At 43.6% G+C, this 23,355-nt stretch overlaps 1 protein-coding gene across 6 annotated transcripts in view; it reads left to right on the top strand.

Annotated features, from left to right (window-relative positions):
• TMCC1 (transmembrane and coiled-coil domain family 1) overlaps nucleotides 1–23,355 on the top strand; it is a 73,235-nt gene that overhangs the window by 32,751 nt on the left and 17,129 nt on the right. The window lies entirely within an intron of this gene.

Genomic DNA, 23,355 nt, shown 5'->3' on the forward strand with positions numbered 1-23,355 from the left:
CTGCATTAGCTCTGATTGTGTCAAACCTACTTTATACAATTGTCTGGCCCTGACATATTCTTGACTTCTCTGTTTTAATTGTAAAAGTTGCACAACTCTTATAGTATGGTGAACTGAAGGAGAAGATGAGAGCTTGGTCTATGTTTACCAAAAAAAGAGCGTAGTTGTGTGAGTAATTGGAAGGGATTACGTTTATCTCAGTTTGGATGTAGCATGAGAACTGCATCTCCTTGCCATGCTTTGGATGGGACTAGGAAGTCCCTGTGTGTTGGAGTCCTTGGTGGAAGAGAGACAAATGGTATTAAAAACGACCTTTCATCTGCTGGAAGGAAAGCATAGAAAATATGTATAATTTTGCTGATACCTTTATCAGCGAAATGCAATGACTGCCAGACTGTGTAAAAATAAAACAGAACTTTAGTAGTATTTCTTGTGTGAAAACCTTAGTTCTTTTATGGGTGGTGACTTACACTTCACAGTTGGCAAATCCTTTTGTAGGACCTGGAGCACCTGCTCCCAGGGTGTGTCCACTTCTTGTGTGAAATTGGACATTATTGTGTGGTGTGCCTGTGTTATGCAGCTGCAAGGTCAAAATTGCAGTTTCTAACCACATTTAACGGTGGAGGCTCAAATAGAATGGGACTGTGCAGATTTCAGAGCTGCAAACTGAAAAATGCTGCCACCAGTGCTTATAAAACTTGAGTAAATAAAAAGTAGGACTTCATGCAGGAAGGAGAAATATGGCCTCATGATCCAGGCTTTAATCTCCAAGATCTGGTTTTCCATGGGGCTTTTTGCACTGCATGGCTTCCATCAAATCATTCCAGCTTTCCCGGTCTCCATCTTCCTCCTATTAATGAGGTTAATGCCTTTCTCTTATTTACATAATGGCTATCCAGTTTTAAAATACTATTCTGGAGAGGGATGTATAAGCACTTAACTGTATCTTAATTCATTAAATGTTTGCATTTGATAACCAGTTTCCCCTGGCCAAATTTGGTTTGTTCACTTTGTCATCTTCTGGTTCTGTGGGAGGTCTCCATGCCTTTTTTTTTTCTTTTTTCATGTTTTCCCTTCCTCCTTAAGTATTCAAGGTGTTTTCAGAGTATTTTGGTTCAAACTGCCCTCTATCTTGTACTGTCTGGAAGTCCTTGGAGGTCCTGTAGTTACTGTCACCCAAGATCTCAAGAAGTGCTGTTGCTGATGTGTTGCATTTGGAGAAATCCCTCACTGATAAGGTGATAGTACAAAACTGCATCCAGCTGTTTTGCAACTTGAATTTGTTCAGGTGTTTTAGCTGGGTTTATGAAAGGAAAATAATGGAGACAAATTGAAGTGTATTTGAGGATGTTTTCCTAAGTTATCATGCATCCCCTTTTTCGAAAAGTACTCCTTTCCTGGGAAAGATTCCAGTGAGCCAAGTAGTTAAGTTCAATTTAAAGAAAGAAAAAGCCAAAAAGAAGTGATTTTTGTGAACTGTGATTGATACTTCATTCATTTAACCAGCACATTAAAATATTAATAATTTCAGGCCAAACTCTTTTGCTCTCAAGTACAATCTGGATTTATCAGCATCTGAACTGTCTTTGTGTTGCCACTGGTGTGTGTGGAGCTTATTTATGGGAGAGGAACTTCAGTGTGTTTGTTGAAATAGCGTGGGAATAGCTGAGCTAAAAGAAGCTCGCCTGTGTGAAGGTGACAGGGGGTGACTGTGTTTGACAGCACAGGCTGCATTTCTCCTTGTCACTGACATAGGTAAAAAAACTTCTTCCTGCAGTGTTGCCCCAGCTTCCTCAGGTCTCTCTTCCTCAGCTTGCCCCTTCCCCCTCAATTCCTTGTGACAAACCAGTTGGCTATTTCCTCAGCCAGTATTTCCTCAGGGACAGAGCAAAGTTTGCTCTCATTTTGCAAGTCTTTCTATTCTGGATGTGACAGTCAGTGATAAAGATGCACATGTAAACGAGGTCCTTTCCCGCTGGTGGAGGGCCTTGGAAGTTCAGGGGAAATGAAATAATGGTGCAAGAGGAGTTAGTTCTCAACATTTACATGATATCCAGTTTGGGACTCCCTCTTGTGACAAAGAATGTCACAATGGCCTCCAAAATAATTCTTATCGGAGATTAATTGTGAACAGTTGTGCTTGAGCAGAGAAGAGGTTGAGGTTTCATTCAGAGGATTTTGGTTGTTCAAAGATGGGATTTGCCTGTTCTTTCAGTCATATTTGCTCAGTGTTCCCAAAGTGGAGGGAGCTGACTTGCTCACCTTACAACTACCTATTCCTATGGACAGGAAAAGTAAAGGAGCAAGATGGTTTTTTGGTTTTAGGTGTTTGGTTGGTTGGTTTTGTTTGTTTGATTTGGTTTTTTCCTAACTTGAGACACGGTTTGGATCTCCCTGAGATCAACTGTTATTTGAATAGAGAGTTCAGCATAGAAAACATTCCTTTCTTGAGTTCTCAGCTTTGATACAATTTAAAATAGACAGAAAGAATTGCTAAGGAAGCAAGATTCTTGTCCTTCAAAGATTTGCTGTGAAGGTTTTAGTATGCATGAAATAGAAGATTGTATTTGGATTTGAAATATGAGTAATAAAATATTTCAGCAGCATATTATAAGTGCTGTTGTTTGAGCTTTGTGATAGGGCATTCAAAGAGCACACACTTAGCAAGAACGGAATCCAAGATAACCAGAATGCACGCTGAAGTTTTGCTACAAGAGGGGTTTTGTTGAATTTTTTTTTCCTGGAGTGCCCTTGGTAAATATTCAACTGCAAAAAAAAAACATTTTCTCTGTGTTATCTGCACATTTTGTGGTCTTACTTAACTCTTGGACGCCTGTGAACACTGAAGTCATGTTCGGAAAGTGTGTAACTTGTAAAAGTCTCCATTCTAGAATCACTAACTTCTCCCAAAGAAAAGGAAATGTTGGAGTGCTTCAGTTAGCACAGGATGCACTTTGTGCAGGCACAGTTTGTGCTCGTTCAGGTATGTCTGCCTTGGAAGTGCACTGAGACCCACTGCCTACGTTGTGGTGTGAGAGGTCCCAGGATCCTGTTGATAGTGGACAAAAACTTGCAGGGGAAAGAAATATTTCTATTGTCAGAAATAAATAATTTTAGCCTGCTGGCACTGGCAACAGGAACAGAGGAAATGAGTTTCAGGTTGATGAGGAGGTGGTGTTTCACTGGAGCCTGAACTGCAAAGCATGTGCAATACTGGTGCAGAACTGCTGCCCAAAGGTCATCAGTGTGTGGAACTGATGTATTGGAGTAGGACTAAAGTTTCTTTTCTGCCCACCATAAAGAATATAGGATTTTACTAACTTTCATGAAAAGTAAAGAGGAAGAAGAAAATACTGCTTTTCATGCCAGAAGAGAGCAAAAAAGCTAAAGACTGTGCAAAGAAGTCATTGTGCTGTTATAGATCTAAATAATTGTCCAGCAAACTGCTGGACAAGGAGTTTTCCTTGGCCACTGAAGTTCAGTCACAGTGCACGTAGTGTGGCTGATTCTCCTATTTTTCCAGACCCAGATGAGGAATTCCCGGATAGGTGTTCCCCTACAACGCTGCATGGAATACTGGCAGGACTTGGGCACCACAGAGCTCTGTGGCCTCAGTGCTACAGGTTTCTCCAAGCAAATGCCTGTGATATGGCTAGCTAGCAAAACCAGAAAGCTGGTTGCTGTAGGTTTTTGGTTTCAGAACTCATCAACTGTTGTTCAGCTGTTTTTCACACTGAACGAATTATAAACATCTGCTTTAAAGGGAAATCCTTCCCATGTAGAGTGTGGCTGTCAGGTGATGTCTGGTTTGGAGGGGCACTTGTTCTTCTGTTACAAATTTTCTCAAAAAACCATTATGATATGTTGATCTTTTCTAGGTCTTCACTAACTACTTAATTTCTACATAGTCTTTGAGAGTTTTCTTATGTAAAATACCAAGAGAATGCCTTCATTCATTGTGTGGGAAAAACTGGATAACTGGGAGTGACAGTAGGTCAACTTTAGCAGTTCACTGACAGCCTGTGCAAGTGGGTTTATCATCTTTCTGTATTGATGGAGGCAGGAGAACTGTGAAGATTCAAAGAGGATCCTTTTACATGAGCCTAGACTTAATTTTTTTGTTAGATATTTGGAAGTCAAGGCTGTGCTAGGTTTCATGTTATCATAATATTGATAAAATTTGGGAAATATGGAACTTACTACTACTGCTTAGAAATGTAGAGAGTGGACCTTGCTGCAGGTGTCACTGGAGAGCTGCTGGAATTTAGTCAGCCAAATGTTTATTGTTTAACCATTGTTAAATACTGAAATTGATCCTTTCAGAATCCAGGTTAAATGTATATATTGGTGGAAACAGGGTAATGGAAGGGATAAACTTTAGTGCTGTTCTGCTTTTAACTAAGGAAGTGCCTGCATTAGGTACTGTGCAATCTGTGTGTGGTGCTTTGCTGCTGTTGCCCTATGTCTGTGTGGGTTTTTGGAGTGCCCAGCACTACTGCCCTGCAGAAGTGCTCATGGGGCCATGGTCAGGTTCATGCTCACAGCTGGATGGTGCTGGGTTACCTGGGACTGCATGCTCCAGCAGAGGCCAAGGAGCTTGGCTTTTCCTGCTGCTATCAGGCTTATTCCCCTGGGCCTTGGCTGCTTGGATCTGGGAAGATGATGTGCCTCTCCTGCTGGTGAGGCTGGTTAGTGAGCCTGGGGGAAGCTGGGGAGAAGAGAGACCCGAGTGCCAGTTGGGCTGCTTGTCTGCTGCTCTGTGCAGAACCTGAGAAGCTCTGACTGATGTGGGATGGAATGAGCACTTGGTGGTGTTTGTGCAGCTTTGCAGTGTCAGGGCTTTTTAGTGTTAGCCAACACACGTGTGCTGCAGTGCACTCAGCCTGACTGCTCAGGCTGTTCTGTAGTTTCTAGAAGTCGTGCCTGAATTCTTGTCACAGTTCATCTCATGGAAATTTTTTAGTATGCTTGGACATGGCTCAATGATCATCCTCCTCTTACCTGCTCACGTCCTGTTCCAGAATGGCCAGGTTTCCATTTACAGTGTTTGTTACAAAATGTTTTTGTTAATTAATCCATCTGGAATATGACCTTGTATTTTTTTAAACTTAAAAAGAATTAATAGTTTTAGCAAAGTAAAGGGAAATTTGACATTAATTAACTTCCAAATTTAGAGAGGAAAAGTGTTTAAGGTTATTAAGATTTGTTGAAGGGCAGCCTTCCAATGCCTAAAGGGCTCCAAGAGAGCTGGAGAGGGGCTTTAGACAAGGGAATGAAGTGACATGACAAGGGGGAATGGCTACACACTGACAGAGAATAGGGTTAGGTGAGAGATGGGGAAGAAATTCTTGACTGCGAAGGTGGTGAGACCTGGCACAGAGAAGCTGCCCCTGGCAGAGAGTTGGGGTTGGATGGTCTTTAAGATGCAATTTAACCCAAACCATTCTGTGATTCTATGAAGTGCTAAGAAGAGTTGAAAAGAAAAACTTGACTCTGTGAAATTTAAGCAGTTTGGACAATAATACAGGGTTAGTATTATCATGAAGACTGAATTTTACATGTAGCTGTTCAGAAACTGTACGTATACTTTTTTAAAAACCTCACTGTCCATCAGCTGCCCTCTGTCTAACTCTGTCTTTCTGGTCACTGAGGATCCCCGGTCTAGAGTTCTATCTGCTTTCCCCTGAGTAAACCCTATTTCTAGATTAAATGACTTTTCTGTTGCAGGAGGTAATTACCTGAGAGATTGAATTCTCTGTATGAAGAGAATGGTGGTGATGACTTGGTAGCATTTCAGCTAGAGGCTTGCTGCTCAGTGCTGTAAACCTTATTGTTGTTCATTTCTTCTTTGAAAAATTATCAAACAGTATTTCTATCGTATTTTTCAGAAAGGGCAGTAAATTGCTTTAGCTACTTTGTTATGCCATGGAGAAGGAACACTTAATTATTCAAGTGGCTCAGTGGATATTTTGACTGAAACTCCATCTGCCAGTGCAGAAATTGGTTCTATTTTTAACAACTTGAGACACTTTTCAGCAATTATTTGGCTGAGTTGCTTATGAGGGGGTATTTTCATGCGCTGCTCTGGTCTGTCTTCTGAGTGAGGTTTATGTGTTGTCCTCTATGGGTACTCTTTGTTGTCTTACAACAGCTCTTTTCAGCTAACCAATGACAGTTGTCATTAAAAATGTGTGGGAATTCTCCAGTCAGGAAGCAGAAAACAACTAGGTACTTTTGGAAAAGTTTTATTGCCTACTTTGAGACCAGGTTTTGGGATGGGGAGAGGTTGTGGGCCAGTCAGGACAGAGAAGGCAGGACAGCGAGCGCTGCCTGTCAGTATGTTCCTACTGTGCTTGTGTGTGATTCCATTTGTGAGAGCAATGCCAAGGATTGCACAGCTGGAAAAGAGAGATGGTGCTTTTAGTGGGATTTGCTGTGTAACTCCAACTGTACTGTTTAGCTGCCAAACACTAGTTCCAGTGAGCTGGGTTAGTGAAACATGCTCTACTGGAACTGTTCACTTACCTTGGGTGATATTGCTTAAAGCTCAGGGAATGAATGGCTCTGGCAGCAGCTGTAAGCAGGACAGTGATACAGAGCTGGGACGGCTGGAAAGGTGCTGCTTGTGGGGAAGGAGCAGCCATGGGCCAAGGAAGACCCTGCCTTTGCCATTTGTTTCTAAGATATTGATTAAAAGGAATGGAAGCTAATGGCCGTAGCAACAAATTTCACTCTTGCCCCGCTCTTGTGTGTTTGTTAGTTTGGGTTATGTCCATGGCACTGCCAGGCAGCCACAAAGCCTTTTGGAGCAGCCCCTGCAGAACGTTTGTGTGCACAGGGAGCTGTCGTTGGGGCAGGTTTTATCAGTGTGCTGTCCTGCTGGGCAGTTAGTGACTGGTGTTCCAGCCAGGCTGGTGGTGGTCTGGCAGGACTCTGCAGCTGTGAATGCTGTTTAATGGTGATCTGGGGAGGTGACCCAATCTCTGTGGTGTCGTTGTGACCCAGGTGGGACCTTACCATCCATCTGAGTGGTCATCAAGATGAAATATTAGGCAGGGCCTGTGTGGTGAGCTGAGACTAAGAATGAATGAATATGTCTTGTGATCGATGCATTATTCCAGTAAACCGTAGAAATGTACCAACCTGAGTTCGACCAGAGCCTCCTGAAATAATTTTTACCAATTTTTTTAGAACATGCTTTTAGTTAACCTAGACTGAGACAGGTGAAAATTTTAATGAAGAAAAAAAAAGTGGTCATGAGAAAGAACTTGCCTTCCAAATATTCAGCAGAATAAAAGCTTAAAACAGTGTGAAGGGAAGAAATAATATTATAATTCTGATGCATTGTAGGGTTATCAGCAAGCTGTCCACTATGGTGACTTCTGTAAAGGTTCACACTCCAAGTATGGATTTAGAGCATGTGAGTCCTGGAACTACCTGTGCTCTTGCTGAGCAAGAAGATAGGAGAAGGTTCCCTTTAAAAACTGGTAATAGTTACTGATCAGCTGATGGGAGCTGCTGTCACAACAAAAGGTATGCTCACTAGCTAAACTGGAAGTGCATTTGTTTCCCCAATCTGTAAGCCCAAGTGAGGTAGCAGTTAAGTCAGAAAACCAAGCTCATGTTTTGGCTTTGGGGGAGGGCAGAAAGAGGAGTACAAGATTTATCCTTTTTAAAACCATCTCTTGCTGTTACCAGTTTCTTGAAGTATTTCTGCAGTTCTTGCACCTTTTTAATTGTCCTTTAAAGAAGGCTTTTGCAGATGTTGCTATATAGCAAGGTTACTGGGTGGATGTAGGACTCAGCAGTGGGAGTGGTTGGTAGATTGGTGTTGGGGGTGCATCCTAGTGGGCCATCCCTGGGACAGCATGTGACAGAGCAGACTGCCCCTGAAACAGCACAGTCATAATCAGGGTAGATTGCTACTAAGCAGATAGTCGTTACAGAGCCAGAAAGTATACTCATGTAGCTTATCCGTGTTTGTGACCTAGGAACCATGAGGAAAATGCAGTGGAGCGTCCCTTAGACTTGGTTTTCGCCTCTGCGTTTCTTGAATGACCACGGTAGAGCCAGCCAGGCTAATTAGTAATTAACAGAACACAATCTATGTGAAAACATGCTCAGTGAATAAATTCACATGTCTTTAACTTTCTTTTTGAGGCTAGATCTGTTATGAATAGATGGTGAACACAGTTGTCTACCTGCCAGGCAGTACCCTGTGAGAGGACATTCTCTCACTTCTTCTTCCCCAGAACAATACATTGTCTAGACCATCACCCAACGGTTCTCAAAACATACAGGGTCTGTTTGCTGTGCTTACTAGAGGCATGAAATATAAGCCTCATCTTACAGTGTTTACCCTGGATCTTGCTTGGGATCTGTTCAGCATCTTGTGCTTTGTGGCTCTGCATGTGGTTTCCTGCTGCTCCCCAGGAGAGCCTTGTGTCTGTCCTGCTGGAGGGATGGAGCAGGTGCAGTGTGTTTTTTAGCTCTGTCCAGTCTGATAGCACCTTCTGTTGTTCTCTGGTTCCTGACTGGTACAGGGCACCTACTGCAGGATGCCAGCCAGGTGACAGGTGTTCATTTATCTCACACAGGACTGCACAGTACACAAGGTGTCTGTGCCCCCTTCAGTAGGGCATGGGTTGGATTTGTCTGTAGTTGACTCCTTAACCTGTAACAGGAGCCTCAACAATCTCCTCTGGCAGGCTGCAAAGGAAGAGATCTTGAGGTTGCACCTTGGCCCAGAGCTCTAGAAGAGGTGTAAAGCATGTCCTTCAACTCAGCAATATTCCCCTTGAAATAAAACATGAGGTGTTTTCCTGTTCAAGAGTATGTTGGGGTTTTGCTTGTTTTCTTAAATAAACTTCCAAGATGGTTGCCAGCAGAACTACTTTGCTTTTTGGTTTTATTATTCTTCAGAAAACTAGACTCTCACTTGAGATGTGTTCTTGACAGGGTCAGGGATGAAGTATTTTTAGCAGCCTCGGTGGCTCTGCTTGCATCGCGTTCATGCCTCACTTGTTCAGGGTTGCAGTTGCTTTTTCAAACACGCGTTTGGGGCTCCTGCCAAGACACCCAGGGCACTACAGCATCGTGTTACAAGGTCCTGCTTTGTGCAGGCAGAGCTCAGCCCGGCAGGGCTGGGTCTGAGCTCTGCCAGCATAGTACTGTGGTACAGTGTGTTTGGCTAGCGGAGGGGTGCTGGGGTTCACACTGCGTGCTGCCCTCCCCGCACACTCAGCATGGAGAACTCGCTGTCTGCCTCTGGAACCGTATGTCCTGGGGCTTTCTCCTTTCTTGGATGTCAGCTGTACTGGGGTTGTGGATGTGGCTGGTTTGCTGGACAAAGTCCTGAGTCACCACTGAACACCCAGGCTCTGCATGTCTGTTTGCTGTTGCTGCTGGAGTTTGCTTTTAAAAAATCAGTCAGCAAGGTTCTGTGTGTTGTGACACCAAGGGATTAAAATCAAGTGTCTGCTGTCCATCCTCTCATCAGAGTGATTTAGGTTTTTCTGCTGCTGTTTTTCTGCTCCACAGCAAGCAATGTTTGTGGCCCAGCTTGTGCTCAACATTAAAATAAGGAAACCCACTTGCGCCGCTGAGATGCTGGTTTTGTCATCAAATGCTTGATCTGTTCTGGATGTGGCAGTAAAAATTGCTTATTGGGGGACTCCCCATGAATGCAAAGAATCTGTGGTTTGAATGGTTTAGTGATTAGAAAAGGTAATACCAGAAGTCTGTTTCAGAAGTATGGTTAATGCTTCTCCAGTTATTGTGATTTCTTCCAGGGAGCTTTGAGGTCTGGCTTCCTCACGGGAATCCTCTGCAAAGTCTTCTGGAATTTGTGCCAAATAGCCCAGAATGTGGGGAATTTGTCAGAAAGTGCCATGTACAGACAGATTCAGTGAACAGTAGGGAATATGAACAGCGGAAGAAACATGGCTGAGATAAGTTTTAGTAGTGTTTAAGACCTCTTTAGCATATAAAGGCTGCATTTTATCAGGACAGTAAGACAATTCTAGGAAACTCCCTGTTTTTCAGGAGAGAAATGAGCTGGTCTTTGAATATTTCAATGGAAATATTTTGGTCTAAAATCGGGTGTTTCATGAAGAGAACAGTGGTGAGCCCCGCAGGAGCTCCCTCCCCTTGGAGCAGAGGAAGTCCCGTCCCTGCTGGGATTGCTGCTGTCACCAGCGCTGGTTTGAGCTCGGCGATTTCCCTGTCGCCTGTGCGTTGGCTCTGCTGGGTGCAGGCTCTGCCACCCTGCGGGTCTGGCAGTGGTGGGATGGGCTGCAGCAGGGCTGGGCTGCATGTCCCTGCAGAGCCGGGGCAGTGCCATGCGTTCAGGCTGCTCTGTGGGGATGGGATGGGCAAAATAACGCTCTGTATTCGGCCTGAGCGCGCTCCTTCCCAGAGGACAGAGCTGCATTGTTGGGATAAAGAAATGCGAAAATACTAAAAGCATTCAAACTATTTTCTTTTATTTGGGAGCCTTTTGTGGAGCTCTGCAAAGCAGCCAGCCCAGTGTGTAGAGCCACTGGCAGAATTCAAAGGTGAGCTGGGAGTAGAAGGAAAACCATAAGCTTTTTGGATTTTTTGCTGCTTTCAAGAAAGGGTTCTTATATTTTTATAGGGGACATTATCAGTGTCAGGCTAAGATGCCTGGATACGTGTTGACTGATCTATTTAAAAGGAAAAAACATTTTTAGTCAATCTGGTTTCAGGTGGTTTATGGTATGTACTCTATTTCAATGACTAATACTTTAGTTTTAAAAATTCAGCTTTCTTGTGTTGTCATCTTAGCTGCAAGTATCTGGGACTTCAATACCTCTCCAACAAAGCCAGAAAGGATCAGATTTTCTGCTCTTCATATTCCAGCAGTTGAAGGAAGTATGGGTTAAAGGGAAGAAGGTTTTGCTTTTATGCTGAGAGGAGAGCTGTCAAATTCAATGTATCCAAGCCACCTTAGTGAGCATAAGGCCTCAGGTATATTATTGAATTAACAAGTAAGCCTGTGTCAGCTAAACTGCAGTAACCCATCATGTACTGTGCTTGCTGCACACTTTGGGCTCATTGCAAGGTAGAAACAAAACCTTCAATCTTAGATCCTGCCTTGCACATGTGGTGACCAGGACTACTCACATTTGCAGGTACAGTGATTCACCCCCAGCCCTCTCTGCATGTCAGTGTGGGCTTGTGTTGACACTTTAATGAAGTTCAGTTGCTGAATGGCAAAACTCAACCACAAAGACAGTTGCTGAAGAGTGAGAAGATGTTTTTTGTGGGTTTGAACTTTGGTTGGTTTTTTGTGATTTTTTTTTTCTAATATTTTAATAAAAAGAAAATGTGAGAAGGTGAAGTTTGGTAGCTCAGAAAGCTTTACATGATAACCAGAAGTAATCAATTTGATTTACAGATGTGCAGCAAAACTAAAAACTAGCAAGTTAAATTCTGTTTGAAGAAAATTAAAGCAATTTCAACCACAGCTGTGTACCTTCCCAAGTTGTCATTGGAGAAAAAAGATCATTAAGACTAAAAGAAATGTGGTTTTTGGGGAATGTGTGTATTGTGTGTCAGTTAGACTTACATGTCAAACACTGTGGTGATGTTCAAGCCAGCAATATGAAGAAATGACAAACCAAGTCTTCTTGGAAATGTTCCATTTCATCACTCTGCAGTTTTTAGGTTACTTTATTGATAAACTTAATCCTTTATGCAGACTGGGCATTTTGCCCTGATTGTGGTTTCTGCTGAACCAGACCCATGTTGGATAGTGTGCTAAGTGTCTTTATTTTTAATTTTATGTATCATGAAGGAGGAAGATCATGTTTTATATGCAGATTTCTAACAGATTAACCAATTAATTGCTTATTAAAAAAACAAGACTATGGTTTATGGACAAAACAAGAATGGGTTTAAAGCCCATGCTGCAGGTCTCAGATCTGCTGAAGTTTAACTTTGTTTTCCCCTTGCTTTCCCCTGTGGCTGGAAGCAGATCCCAGTGATCACGAAGCAGCAGCCATTGGTGAGCCCTCATCTGCTTAGTGCCAGACTGAGGTGTAGGCAATTTTCTTGGATTTGTCAGTTTTTCCTGTACCTGGAGAAATGGAAAGGAGACAGGAAAAGAATTTAGTGCAGTTTTGCATGTCCTTTGGATGTAATTCTTTAAATTTCCATTCTATGTTTGGAAGTGGAGCTTAACCAGTACTGACAGATTAAAGTGAGGCTTTGGATCATCACGAGTAGCCGGAATAGACAAACTGTTTAGTCTCCCCTAGAGAGACACTAGATTATAAATGCTGAAAACTCCATTTCTAACTAGACATCATTTAACCATGTATCCAGGTCTGGTCTAGTAGCAATCTGGCAGGCAGCAGCTGGATTTCCTTCATTATTACTGTGGGCGAGTCAGCTTGATGCAGCAGTGATCACAAGAATGCCCTTGGAAAATGCCCTTGGTGTTGATACCTCCTGAAGGGTGACCTGCCCATCCATGCAGCCATTCCCTCTCCAATATGGTTCTTGGGGACAGCTGCTGAGTGATAGCTGCTCTGGCTGTGGGCTGCCCTTGTTGGTACCCCAGTTGTGAGCTGTGTGGTCTCAGTCTGCCATGGTCTTTTCTTCAGACTCCTGGTGGTGGTTTTGTGCTGAACTGGTTATGAAAAGTCCCATCAGTATGGCTGCACTTCACATCAGTGCTATGGGATGCAGGATTTATGAATTAACCTTTCTCTCTCTCATTTCCCCACCCCACCCCCAAGTGCTAATAGAAACATTTGGAGTACTTCTGGAAATGGGTGTGGAGAAAGGGAAGGTTATTTTTCTTCTGGTGATTAAAACTGGGGCAAGAATCTGTGACTAGTAAAAAGAAAGCAAGTCCTCTGCAGCACATCCTCTGAGGGAAATCTGCAAAAGACAAATATAGTCAAAACTGGCTTTATTCCAATGGGTGTGTACAGAGGAGGGGAACTCCAGCTCTGTGCAGTGACTTTGAAGTCTAGGACTTAAATTAGAAGATAAATGTTAAATAATGTATAAGCTTAAAGTGCTTCTGGCCCAAATGGTACCTCATATCATTAGGCTATTGCAGCATTTATAATCACACACAGGTTCATAATTTGTATATGCCAGCAGAAAGTTCAGGTGGCTTCAGCTCTTGTCCTGGGCAGTAAGCATGGGAACAGTCTGGTGGGTTTCAGTTTGGGGAATAGTATGGATCAAGACCAGGGATCTGTGATTGAGGTCTTGCAACTGTGCAGGAACTTACTAATCACCACAGAATTAAGCAGGAAGCCTTATGCAAGAGGCCTCATATTGCTGAGGTTATTGATCCAGGAGTGCCATTGGGATATTAAGTCTTCCTGGCTCTACAACGTTCTAGTCAATAAAGGCAACTTGCAACTTGAATTTTCTGCTAGTTTCTCACTCTCTCACTTAATGTTTTGCACTACTTAATATTTGGCAGCATTCAGATTTTTCCTTGTAAATAGATTTAGCCCCTGCTGTATTTTTTTCCAAAACCTTTTGGTTTTAAGGGGTCCTGCAAAGAGTTCTCATCTTGTTACGGGGGTCATATGAGCATCTAATGTCCCTAAGTTTTTAAGCTCCATCAAAGCTCATTTGCTCCCACCCTTGCAATTAGTCATCTGAGTAACTTCAGGAAATAAATACTCTAGAATGTAAGCAAGCTACAAACTGCCCCTGGCTGCATCCCCATACTGAAAACACTTGTAGCAGGGAAGGGTGCTTAGTGCCCCATCCCTTCCCTGCCCTTCTCAGTGCTGGCTCAAGTTAGGAGACTTAGTTCTTGGCTGAGGCACTTGGAATGTCTGTCTTTCCCCATGTAGCTGAGGCTTGATGCCATCATTTGGCTCCAGCTGCAGTGGCCACTGTCTCCTGCTATGTCAGGCTGCCACAGAAGGGAGGTGAGGGTGGCAATGCTGCAGGAGTTCCTGCAGCAGTGAGACCTGCACAGACCTACCAGAGCTGTTTGAGTTTTGTTTTCATGGAAGGGTGGCTATTGATGCTCTTTGTATGTTTATATTTCTTTGTGGGTATAGATGTCTCCTTTGTACAGCATGGGACACCAGTGCTCTGTTGCCATACGAACTCACTGAAGAAAGCATGGGTTCCTTTTGGATGAGTGAGACAGAGTCCTCTTACTGGTGGTGAAATTCAGCCTGGTAGGCTGGGTTTGGTTTTATTACTCTGTAGCAATAAAACTTTTGAAGGCTCTCTGATTATATTAAGTAGACTAATTAGCATATTTTCATGGATGTGTTTATTGCTTTATATGGTGAAATGATCTATCTGAATAGTAGTAAAATTAATGTGAATCAGACTGGGTTGTACCCAACATCAGCTGCTTCCTAAATAAGTCTAATGGCATTTTTTCTTCACAAGCAATTTCACCGTCCTTCCCTCTCAGCCCTATTAAATCAGATCTGCTGTTGTTAACAGAAAAAATATATTGGGCATCTGGAGGTTTCTCAGTATAAATACTGCTTTCTGAGAGGAAAATCTGCCATATGAATTTGAAACAGCTCCTTGAAAAAGAGACTTCTTTTTTCCCTAAATTTCTTGCTGTTGTGTTAGATTTTGATTCCAAATCCAGTGTGTGCTCTGAACTTGTGCAAGAATAGAAATTATTCCGTTTCTGCGTTTAGCCTGGACAGTGGCTTTTTAATAGAGGATTCTCACTAGACTCTTGCAACAGAGTGGATGCCTCTTGGCTGGTCGTTGCTCTCTGTCACTCTGCGGCACAACGGATGGAGTCAGGCGCTCTCCACCGTGTTGTGCATTTCAGGGCATTTGTGATGAGACCCTGCTGCATGCCCTGGACGAGTGGATGATCACAGAGATGGGGCAGATGTGGGCTGGGATCCTTGTTTGGTACAGGTCAGTGACTAATACCAATGTTTCTGTTTAAGAGCCTTTTTTACAGCTTGAGTGTGTTTGTTAGTGCACTCAATAGTCAGAGAATATCAATATCTAATACTCCCATAAGTTGATACATTTTTAGAGATACTTTTTACCATTTAACCCTGAAAATAGCCACAGAGAAATAGTAATGCAAATGTCAGTTGAATTAGATTTCCTGTAGTTTCTGGGGTTTGCAGTCATTTCCATGTCAGAATGTTGCAGTTTGGAATCCATGATATTATGGTCAGTTGCGGTAGTTTCATTTTCATTGTCGTTCTTTGCACATCTCGGCCTTGGTTACGGCAGTGCTGCTGCCTGGGCTCTTCCCAGGAAGGCGCGGGCCCGCTGACAGGTGCGGCTCGGAAGCAGCTGGTGCCGTGGCAGAGCACGGCAGAGCCGGATGGGAGCGGCGGTGCTGGCAGCAGTGCTGGTACCTGCTCCCTCAGATCCCCACTGCAGGGTCCAGGTACACCAGGAACCTGTCTGCCATGGGGGGATGGGGGCTGCAGGTGACCCAGTTGCAGAATTGCACCACAGACTCTTCTGAGATCCACCTTCCTCTTGCCTTGTCCCTCATCCATTGTCCTTCATGTCCTGTTCTCTGACATCACAGAAATTACCACAGAAATGCTTTTAGGGCCGTATCATTTAACATCTCCACCCCAACATGGCTCGTTTCCTTCATGAATCAGATGTTACCTCTCCTGCCCTATGGAGTGTTTCCGTTCTCAGTTCCTGTTTGTTCTAAATGGCCTGTACAATGCCCTCGCCATTTCATCATAATGCTTTTTCAGAAATGCCACCTGACGTACCAATATAATTTGAGACAATGGATTTTCAGCTATTTTCCCTCTAAATCTGGTTCTTACAGAACATGTTTTTGGGTTTTAATTCCTCTTTTTTCCTAATGAAAACTGAATTTTGCACATAGGAATATTTTCTTCCACATTACCTGTGATCTGAGTCAGTCAGGAGTTTCTCTTCTGATACGTTCCTGAAATTTATATTTTAGGAATTAACATTTCAGTGCAGAATTTCTTCACATTCCCAGTGCATTACTGCAAGTGAACAAAATTATTTGAAAAAAACACATACCTATTATTTGAAGAAAACACCACAGCACTGTGATGTCTGTCAGAGCCTCAAAGAATCATTGCCTCAAAGGGACAGACATAAATTAAAATGGGAAAGTTCAGTCCTTGTATTGATATGGTGGCAGACATGCTGCAGGATTCATGCAGATTTGGTGGTTCCTGGTATTTCAGCCTTGGGAGCACTTTGCATACTCTAAATATAATGGTTCTGAAGATCCCAAACTTAGATTATGTATGGCTTGTCTTTGGATCATCTTGTCTCTGTCCTGGGTGAGTGATAATATTTGCTACAAAAAAAATATCAGTGAGACAAAGAAGAGCAAGGGGAGAAGTAGCCATGGGGGTGAGGGTGGCTTTTTACAAATGAGTCTGAAGGAGTGGTGCTGGGTGGCATAAGGTGCTGTGAGTCAGCTGTCAGACAGGGTGATTAGCCTTTGCTTTACCTCTTCGAAATATGATAGTAAAACACATTTTCTTTAACAAAGAAGTTGAGCGTAGGGGATAAGATGTGCTGAGGTTTCTTTATGCCCCAGAGTCGGCTGTAGTAATAGTGCTGTGCTGGCTCTGTTGTGTACTGGAGTCCTTCTGTGACAAAATTAGAGCTTCAGCCTTCCAGGAGATCACGCTAATATTGTTTAGTGAATATTAAATAGCATTTCAGCCCTGCCATAATTAGAGCTTATAGTTTATAGGTGGATTTATATCCTGCTGTGCATTTTTGAATCTCTAGTGTCAATTCTGCTTGGCCTTTGCTCCCAGGTCTGTTATGCTGTGTTGCTGAGGAACTGTGTCACTTAGGCTCTATTGATCTGCTCCTGATTTGATTGTCTGTTATCCTGAACTGTTTTTCTGGCTCAGAGGTATAGTTTTAAAAATAGTGTCAGGCATTGCACAGCGCCTGGGAAGCCCTGTAGCTTTAAATCCCTTGTCCTGGTCCTGCTCCCAGCCTGGAGCAGAGCTCCCCGCCGAGGAGCGGGGCTCAGCCTGGCCCGGCACTCAGCCATGCTCGTCCGGCAGCGGCGCTGGGGCGGCACAGCCGGCGCTCGGTCCAGCCGATGGCCGCGGCACTGCCCAGGCAGTGCCCAGCGCCGGGGCTGCCCATGGCAGCACGGTGATGTTTATGTGGTGCTGCTGTACCTGCGTGTGCTGTGAAAGGGACTTCTGCGAGCCCACAAAGGTGAGGAGGTTGTGGGGGAACAGTTGTTGCTGTCATGTTTGGCTGTTTTATTTAAGTCTCCAGTAGAACTTGACCTCATTTTGTGCATCAGCCTTGGAAGCACTCCATTTTTCCTCTGGGCACTGCTGTTGAATTTCAGTGGTTGTTTTCTTTAATATAGCTTTTCTTTGCTTTTGAAGCTGGGAAGTGCAAAAAGGCTCCTGTCTGAGTGAGTGTTGCAATCCATAAACAAGATCAAATGTGGTGCTGCTTTTTGGGATTTTCTGGTTTTGATGTTTTGGGGTTTGGTTTGTATGATAACAGTGAGTGATGAAAGAGATGGGAGATGCAGATGCAGCCCAGTGTCAGAGAGAAGTATTTGCATTGGTAGCTTTTTTAATGTTACCTCTTGTTTTGCTGTTTTTAGCTGTGCAAAATGTATTTTCAGGAAGTAGTAAACAAACTACAGAACCATATTCTTCTCCAGGTAAAAAAAGAGTAAGTGTGCTGCCTCCCATAGACCCAGTGACCTTCAGAAATGATTAAGTATTTTTCTTCTGTTTCATTGAGCTGCGTGGCTCAGCATTGCCCTTTTTCAGTCTGCATTAACAATAAACTGTATCTTCCCCTCCTCCCCCATTTATTAAATACCAAAGAGAGACAGTAAGGTCTTTGATGCTCTGATCTGCAACACAAAATAGAAGCTATTTCTCTTTGAATTGTTGCAGTTAGCTCTCCCATGCTCTGTGGTCCAGTGTTTGAGGAAAAAAGAAATCTGGGATCCAAACTGGTTTTTTGCCATAGCTGATGGTTTACTTGGGGTCTGTTACAGTTCGCAGAGACACGGTTGAAAGGTTGAATAGTATTCCTGTTGTGTTTGAAACACATATGTCTAATGCATTTATTTAATTAACTCAGGTTTTCACAAAGGAAAATAATACCTTCTGTATGTGTACTTTGTCTCACTGCATTTATTAGTCTTCATAATAAAAGTGACGCACAGGTGGCTCTTAGGAAAAATGCCTGTTGCTGAGTTGCAGACGTACAGATTGCGGTGGTACAGGGCAGCAGGAAAGCCCGGGGGGTTACAGATGTTCCAAATCCCAGGTTGATAGATCTGCGTGCTTTGCATCTTGTCACACCTAACTTCAGCCTACTGCATCACCTCTTGAGAGCTGAAGGGAGGAGTAGTGAGCACAGGATACCATGTTCTGTGCTCTCTAGGCCAGGTCAGGGTAGCCTGAACAGCTTTCTACCATGTCTTGAGGAGATGCTGCACTGAGGGCTATCTCTAAATGGAGTTCTCAATGAGGATTCTTAGCTTTTGCAGGAATACTGAAAGCAGCATTGTGATTTCAGTATTTACCTAATTCAGTGTTCCCTGTGGATTTCTGGACAAGTGCCCTGTTGCCTGACCCTGACAGGTGCTCGTCATCCCTTGCATGCGTCTTCCTCTCTGGTGTCTGTCTCATTGCTTGCTGTTCTCTTCCAGGTTTCTGAAGGCATCCATGCCTTCATGGCACGCGGCCATGAGGAGGGCACGTTCATGGGCTGAAGGGACTGCCCTTGCTCACAGTGTCTTGTCCTTTATGAGCTGTGTTTGCCACTTGGAATGATCTTAGAGACTTAGTTGGTGCTAATGCAGGAGCACCTGCAGCACCTGGAGTAAACAAGCTGCTTTTGAATGAAGCAGGAGTCTGAAACAGCTGTACTGCATATCTGTGACAAGTGTGATCTTATCTGGTACTATGTGTATATTGTAGTACAAAGGCTTTAAATAAGGAAATATGTCAAGAAATGCTCTATGGGAATGGCAAAGCAGTATATTCACAGGAAGCATGAATCTTGTTGTTTTGAAATGCTTAATATTGTATGAACTGTTGATTGGATAAACTTCAAGGAGGAGTTTTGGTTATGGTCACACTATGTGTTGTACCTGCAGAAATTACTACAGTTACAAATAAAGAAATGAAGGAAGTGCAGAAGTACAGTCGCTGGAGCTCTTCAGATTAAACACTTGGAGGGGATGTGCATGTTAAACCTCAGCAGAGACACATCCCCCGAAAAAGGGAGAATCTTTGCTCTTGCACAGGGCTGTTCTGTGCAGAAGGATCACGCAGAGGCATTTGTCCTTCCAGACTTCAGACCCAGTTTGCTCCAATGCTTTGCAAGTGAAAGTTAACTTGCAACCATAAAATTAAACTGTGTTCTTTACAAATTAATATATAACATGCAATGATAATCTCTGTTCATCAGATAGCAGCTGGAAGCATAATAAACCAAAACTGCTTTACTCTCTGGGAAGCATTAACAAAAATTTTGTCTCTCAGGTAATGAGATATGACTCAAGCACTAGGGAAAATAGGATGAGATAAAAGAAATATCAGAACCAAACAAAAAAAAACACACATCATTTTACATAGTCACTTCCTTATAAAAGCTTGTATAAACTGGTTTCTTAATCCGCCCTCTTTTGCTGGTTCCTATACTTAACTTTTGCTCAGCTTTACCTCATTTCCTATCCTTATTGTTGTAACTTCTAGCCTGATTGGCACTCCCCACTAGAAATCAGGAGCTGCTAAAATAAACATCCATGGTTGTTATTTTGGCTGTATCTTTTGCTGTGTCATCCCTTATCACCTCCTACGGGCTCTTGTGTATAATTCAGTTCTTTCTTATTTTTCCAACCAGATTGTTATATCCGTTCCCTAGGACTTCCCTCACCCTCAATGTTGCCTTGTTTATTCAGCCAACACCGATGATTTTCTGCTTGACTAGTCTAGCTTTAGGAAACCATTACTGAATTGGGCCATCAAGCCTTAATTTTTTGTGCTCAAAAATATCTTTTTCTCAAGATTTCAGAAATTTGAGGTCAAAAAGGTGATATCTTTGGCAGCAATGCTGTTTAAAAGGAATTAAAGGGGCTGTAGGCATCCTTTTAAGGGAGACGTTACACTGCATTATGTCAATCCCTTCTGTCTCTGGGATGTCAATAAGTACTTGTGGGCCAAGCTGGTTCCTGGTCCCTCCCTGCTTGAGGGAGCAGCTTGTGCAGTGTTCCTTGCCTCAGCCCACCACACTGGGCTGATAGGCATCAGGGATGCATGTGCCTGAAGCACAGCTGGGAAAAGTGGAGGTCAGCTTTGTAGCTTCAGCTACCTCTTAACCAGTTAGTAAGTGAAACATTTGCTTCCCGAGAGGCAGAGGGCTCTGGGCAGGTGGAGTCAAGCAGGGGGAACATGTGGAGCCCACTGAACTCCCCTGTGCTGACAGCAAGGTGCTGTGGGGGACGCATCTGTGACCAGCAATTGCCTTCACTGACAAGGCTTTGCTGGAGCTCCCCTGTGGAACGTGGAGTGTTGGTTGTGACAGAAGCTGCCTCTGGTACAGCGAGTATGATGCTGTGTGGCAGCAGCATCTTTCTTCATTGCTCCCAACACCAGGGAGTGCTGCAGCCGAATACTGGTCTGCTTTGGGAAGAATTTCTGCTGCTGACAGCTCTGAGGAAAAGACAGCTGGCTGCTTTACAACTAAACTATTTTTGGCACTTGATGTGGCGCATGAAGTCACATCTCCATTTCATACTGAATTAGGTACAAGGCCATGGGCAAGGAGCCCTGCAGCTGGCTTTACCAAATCCCAAGCTGAGGGTTTGTTTGTGTGCCTCGGGCCATTGCTTGAGGGATGCTGCTCTTGGCACCAGTGCCAAGTGAAGCAGTCCCAGGTCACCTTTCCCTCCAGTGGTGTTTCTGCTGTCTTGGGCCTGATGGTGGACCACATTTGGGAAAGTGGTAAGAACATCCCCAAGCACCTTATCACTTGGTTCCCGGTGAGCTCGCAGCTTGGCTCTAGAGGGAGCTGCTGTCCTGTCTGTCCTCATGCTGTGCCAGTCCAGGATTAGGCAGGGAACTGCTTGGCTTGGATGCCCCTAAAGAAAGGGAATGCCCAGTTGCATGCAGCATGAAATGTTTCCCCTTTGTGGTTGCCCACAGCCCTTCTGTCCGGGGCAGGGACCTGCCCTCTCCCCTCTCTGCAGAGCAGGCCTGTGGGGCTCTGTGTTGGCAGATGTACCATTAGCGCATTCCTGTTGCAGCAGTCATCACTCATGGCTGTTTAACTACTCTGAGTAAGGTGTAAAGCCATTTCCTCTTGGTGTCACAGTGTTGGTTCCCTGCTCAAGCTGTTGTCTGAGGCAGACAAAGGCATTGTACTGGAATTTTTTCTTGAATATTTTTCAGAGTAATTTTTCCTTTTTTGTTTTCTCACTGTTTTTTTTTTTTTTTTTTTTTTTTTTACCCATAACCATGGTGATCTTCCCATCATTTTGAGTGTTAATTGCCCATAGGCAAAGGCTGTATAACTTTCAGAAACCCCCATTTTATAATCTAAACAATGAGCTGTTCTTGAAAAACACACAGCAAGACTTCCTTGAGCTGTCCATCTGTTTGTGTGCTTTCCTTAGCCAGGTTTAATTTGGATTTGGATTTAGGAGCATGCTAGAGACACCTCAGAACAGTTGCTGTGAAGGATGACCATAGGTTTCTGTGGGTCAGTAGCTGGAGCCTGTTAAAAAGCAAAGCTGCTGCAGCTTCTGAAGATTCAATCGGTCAATACAGTTTTTCAGGATAACTGCAGTGTGTCACAAGGAATCATACTAGACATGTTTTTTGCTTTTCCTTTTTCTTGACAGTAAATCCAGGGCAGATGTTTTGTAGAGTGGGAGCAAGTATGCACCCTGAGCACTTGTTGAGGGAAGGTAGAAGGTGGATTCATAAATGAATCCACATATGAGTGAGCAGTTGTCTCTAGGGATGGTTCAGTGCAGCAGTATTTAGATCTTCTGTCTATATTTACCTGAGAGATGAATGAACAGAAATATTCTCCCTTACATATGCTGTTGCACAGGATTTGCAATCACAGAAATATGCAACTAGAAATAAATAGTGACCCATAGAGTTGGTGGTATCAGATGTGTGGCTATGTTGCAGCAGACAGACAGATCCAACTTTCTGTTACAGACAAATCCACAAATGCAGGATGTGGAAGTAGTATCTGGGAGATACTCAAAAGCTTTCTGGACACGGTTCTGGGCAACTACTGGCTCTTGGTGGCCCTGCCTGAGCAGGAGGTTGGACCAGATGAATGTCAGAGGTCCCTTCCAACCCCAATTGATCTGTGATTCAATAACGACCTTTAAAAAGCAAAGCATTAGAAAAACAGACTCTTAATTCTCAATCAGGTGTAGGTCATAAAGAGTTTATTGCATCACCCAAGTGGGTGAGGCAGTTTGTGACACCTTTTTGTTTCCTTTGTTTCCTCTGGTAAGTTGTGCCATATACAATGACTGTGTTGGATCCAGAAGAGCAGGGCACTGACTGCTCATGAGACAGTGGGGCTGGTGCCACGTTAACCCCTGTGTTTCAGGAGTCATGTGCTGCAGGTGGCATGCAGGGAGGTGACTTGTGACTGTTGATGGCTCTTAATCTAATATGTTAAGGGTACCTCATAGTAATTTGTGATATTTAAGTATCTGTTCATTGTACCTGCTAGGGATTCTCTGTGTGTTTATTCAAATGTGCACTTAGGCTTTTTAATGCAGATCCAACAAAATGGGGCCTGGGGGTGCTTTTACTCTGCAGATGTGGTCGGGCATAAAGAATAGTGGGATTTTTTTCTCCCCTGTGATTTTTATTTCCTGTAAGGCGGTGATCAGAGATTTTACTTACTAACAAACCAACTCCCATGTTACTGTCATCTGAGATTTTGAATCTCTGCTACTGTGCCTGCCTGAGGCTGGAAGCCATCTGTCCATCTAGTGTGGAGGGGTTGGCCAAGTCCCTATGCCCATCCCTGCACCTGCCACGTGCTAATGATGCTGTTGAATGGTGTTTCCAAACAGGAAGTCTAAAACCTATGACTTTCTATGAGTCTCATAGATTTTCTGCCTGTATGACTATTGCCTTCAGCACAGTGGGAAAAGGAAGCAAAACAAGTTCTGAATGTTTTCATGGTTAGTTTTAGCTACCAGTCAGGTGTGGCAGTCACTGGGAAGGTGATTAACCCAGGCATCTCTGGTGCTGTTAGCTTCTTTCCAGGGCTGTGCAGTCTCACTCTGAGCTCCCCTGTCTCACTTTGTCCTGTATGTGTTTATTTTAAGTAGCACAACAATTTTCACACTTT

This window comes from Vidua chalybeata, chromosome 12 (genome assembly GCF_026979565.1).
Source record: "Vidua chalybeata isolate OUT-0048 chromosome 12, bVidCha1 merged haplotype, whole genome shotgun sequence".
Classification (NCBI taxonomy): Eukaryota; Metazoa; Chordata; class Aves; order Passeriformes; family Viduidae; genus Vidua; species Vidua chalybeata.